Source organism: Helianthus annuus, chromosome 1, assembly GCF_002127325.2.
Source record: "Helianthus annuus cultivar XRQ/B chromosome 1, HanXRQr2.0-SUNRISE, whole genome shotgun sequence".
Lineage (NCBI taxonomy): Eukaryota > Viridiplantae > Streptophyta > Magnoliopsida > Asterales > Asteraceae > Helianthus > Helianthus annuus.
Window position 1 is genome coordinate 131,096,067 of NC_035433.2, and position 4,611 is coordinate 131,100,677.

A 4,611-nucleotide genomic window follows, 5' to 3' on the forward strand; every position below is an offset into this window, starting at 1 on the left:
AGATTATTAAAAGAATAGGACCTGTAGCCTATCAGCTACAACTGCCAGAGGAAATGGCAGGTATACATGATGTATTTCATGTATCTAATCTAAAAAAGTGCTTAGATGATGAATCACTTGTAGTACCTCTTAAGGATATAGAGGTAAATGAACAACTTAAATTTGTAGAAAGGCCTCTACAGATTGAAGACAGGAAAATTAAGAATCTCAAGCATAAAAGATTAGTTCTGGTCAAAGTAAAGTGGGACTCCAAAAGAGGACCTGAATACACATGGGAGCTTGAATCAGAAATGCAAAAAAATATCCACATTTGTTCCAGTAGATCTCTAGGACGAGCTCTGAAATAAGGTGGGGAGGATGTAACAATCCTAGCTAAACTGAGACCCTCGATTATTTTCCCGACACTCTAATATATTTTAAAATATCCCAACATGTCTTTAAATACATCACATATGTGAAAACCGAGCCCGAAATACAATATAGCACTAAAAATAAATTAAGAACAAGTTTATTTAAGCTGAGGCGGGCCGCGTAGAACCCACCTCAACTCCTACGCAGGCGGTATAAAGGTCAAGACCTGATTTCGTTGATTTGTTTAGTTTAGGCGGGTCGCGTAAGCCTTAGCTTACACTTACGCAGGCCGCGTAAGATCAGAAACATGGCGCAGCTCGGTGTGGCCACGTGGCCGACGCGTGTTGACCCTACTCGCTGACTCGGACTAGCTACATGTTTGACCAGGGTTGACGCGGGCCGCGTAACCCTTGTCTTTGTTTTACGCGGGCCGCGTGAGGACCAGAATCAGGCCCTATATAAGAGGGGCATCGGCTTTCAGTTCCGATCGCTCACAAACATTTCTCAAATCTCAATTTCTGAATAGTAGAGATAATACACGGGTATTATACCCCCCCCCCTAAATAGCGAGGTTCTGCTACAATGTAAGTATTATAACCCCTGGAGACGTATTAGATACTCTGCCCGATTGATCTAGGGTTCTGTAACGGCTGTCGTGGTTCTGCCCGACGTAGTCGTTGGAATGCCGTCTCGGCGAGGGTATTACTAATGTTAAAATGGGTTATTATACTAACACGTGTGCATTTGTGTAATTTATAGATTATTCCCAGGAAGTCCTTACTGAAAACCCTAAGACAGCAATGTGAGTAATCCTTCTTTTTGTGTAAACCTTTTTGTGAGTAATATCCTTTTTATAAACTGTTTTATAAAATCTTTATTTATTTTAAAGTATAATTAGCAGTGATTGAGTCTTTGTAATTCTTCAATTATTGCCGGTATTATGGGGTTTTGTATACATTACTTGATAATCTTCATAATTGGACAACGGGTTAGCCAATGTGTGATATGACCATAGCCACAGATCCGGTCGAGTGGCAAGTACTGAATGAGTAACTGTGTAGATATAAACATTGTGATCGCTCTCAATACTGTTTAAATTAATAAAACTTTTCTTGATTAAATTGGGATTCACTCACCAGTATTTCCCACTGACAAATGTTTTTAAAAACGCGTTTCAGGTAACACAATGTGAAAGCCAATTAGAAGCCAGCTGGACAGCACTGAAGGCTTGGAATAATGGCTATAAAAGTTACCTAAACAAAAGAAGGCGTTTTATTTAAATAAAATGGGATTTATCCCTATAAATTAAGTTTATAATGAAAACTTGGGTTTTATCCCAATGTGTTATTTATATAAAATGTGGTATTTTACTCTGATAAAATATTTCCTAACTACGGTCCTGATGAAAATTCCGCTGCCAAATTAGACAATAACGCGATACCACCGAAACTGGCTCGCGGCCGCCCGTTCCCGGGGATTAGGGATCGGGGGTTGCGACATTACAAAGAGGTTTGAGACAAAAATGTTGAGTTTTCCGGCCAAAATCGTTTTTTTCCGGCGACCGAAGACTAACAGCGTTAGGGTTCTGTTAGTCAGGGTCTATTGGTTGTCAATATGTTTTAGGACTGCAAGTGGTTATTTTTAAAGTTAGGACTGTTGGCGGTCAACGACGAATACTTTGAATACTTTGGCTACCTTTCGGCCAATGGGTGCCGCGTACGGAGTACCCGGCGATTCTTATGTTGGACGTTCAAAAAAATTAAAATCCAATATTATATTCTCCTAGCATCTTTGAAAAACTTTTACAATTGAAAAAAAAAACAAATGATTGATTTTATTTTACATATTCTCGCACTCTCATTATATATTTGAGTGCGTGACACACATTTATTTGTTTATGTGCATGTCAACCAACATAAAAGAAACACAAATTCGAATGTGCATGTCAACCAACATAAAAGAAACACATATATTTGAGTGCGTGACACACATTTATTTTTTATATGTTTGTATTCTTTTATATGTTTGGCTAAATTCGAATGAAGGCTTATTTAGCTCTTAATTAAGTATACATCTACTTTTTAAATTATAAAATGTATTTATATACTGGTTCTCAACAAAGTTTAGGATTTTGTTTGTATTCTTTTGTGTTCGGCTAAAGTCGAATGAAGGGTTATTTAGCTCTTAAATAAGTATAGATCTATCAGTGTTGGTCCAACGTTTTTGAAGGACTGAGGCGAAATGAAATTCTAAGCCTTTTTTTCCGTCTTTGATTAATTATAAGGGTGAACGGGGTGCACCCTCATGAGTTGGGGGGGGGGGGGGGGGGAGGGAATTTCACCCACCTAATCATAATATGCTATGTTATTTCCTCTCTCATTCTTCCCCCTTGCCCAAAAACTCAAGGGGTGGTTTTCACAAACTATTTTTTTTAAAGAGGGATGATTGGTTGAAAGAGAGTGGGGCCCACCACTACCCCCGTCCCTCATCTTCACCGCATGAGGCATGTGTTAACCGCACATCACCTTCACTGCACACTCCTTCCATGTTGGCGGCACATTCACCGCGCGGCAAAACCCTTCCCCGCTAGCCTTGCCGCATCGACCTCGGACACCCTAAACAATACGCCTTTATCCGTATTTGAAACCAACCAAAAATCTAACACAACTATAACAAAGAGTGGTTTACTTGTATAAGAAATCAAACATATCTAAAACAATAAGTTTGCACTAATATTAATAGTTAGCATATTAATTTTCTTTTAAGTGGATTCTCTGTTTTTTTGGAGGCTCTAGATCCAAGCTTAGGTTACTTGTAAGTTGTAACCCTTTTGTGGGAATCGAATCCAGAACCTCATGATTCATAAGCCTTATTACACCCCTAAAATGACACTAGACTATAATGAGATGTTCTCTAATCTATTTAAATACTTGTTCTTAACAAACTTTAGGATTGACACCATTGAAGGAGACAAATACGAAAAGGTGGCATGGGTTTGAATGCCGGTGCATACACATGAGCCTCCCTATTTCCTAGACAATAGTAAATTTAAAATATTGCAACGTGTACCAGCCCCGGCTAGCTTATTCTTTTTAAACCTAACCCTAATCTTTATGTATGCATTGGATGGATTTCTGTTTTGCCTTTTTGACATCTTAATCTGCTTAAATACATGTATTTTATTAATAAAAACAAATTTCTATTATACATAAAAATTAGTTAAATAGAATTAAACTCGCCAAAAGTGTGGTAAGATTATAAAACCCTCTGAATATATTATTTAAAAAACATTTTGTAGTTATATAATACGTTGTAGTTTCGATTTGGGTTATATGCTCTATAATTTTTATTGTTTATTATATGATAATATTTGCCAAGTTTATTTAATCCGGTAACCTATAATTGCCGTTCAGTTATGATAGTTATGATGATGTGACATATAACATGACTTGGATTTTACAATAATAATAATAATAATAAGAATGTAACTTTATTTATTTTTAAACGTTACATGTTAATTCAAGCCAAAGCATCTCAATTACCATTGCTCCCTTCATGCTATTCCTCCATAACACTTAGGGCTGTAAACGAACCGAACGTTCATCGAACAGTTTGTGAACCGTTCGGCGGGAAGTTCGTTTATGTTCGTTCGTTTAATAAGCGAACGAACATGAACAAAAAATTTTGTTCGAATAGTTAAATGAACGAACATGAACAGAGGTCTCGTTCGTTCGATTGTGTTCGTGAACGTTCGGTAAGGTGTTCGTGAACGTGTTCATGAACATTCGTTGATTTGCGTTCTTTTATGTTCGTATGTTTGTGCTTTAATTGAAGATCTTTGTACTTACATATATTTTATGTGTGCTTTTTATATTATTAAACTTTTATTTATTTTATTACCCTAACAATTAAACTAGGAAAGCCTCTTTCACCTTGTTTATTCACTATTTCCCTTTCATATCTCATTATTTACATCGCCGAATACGATCGACCCCCATTCCACAATAAGGGATTCAAGTTCGAGTGCTACTCTATAGGCCATCTATCTTTATCCTTCGTCGCGTTCGCCAAATTTATTTGTGTTCGTTTGTGTTCGTGAACCGTTCGCGAACACGCTCATTTCCTTAATGAACGAACACGAACACAAAATCTCGTTCGGTAAGTGTTCATGAACCGTTCGTGAACACATTTATTTCCTTAACGAACGAACACGAACAAGGTCTTGTTCGTGTTCGTTCGGTTCGTTTACAGCCCTAATAA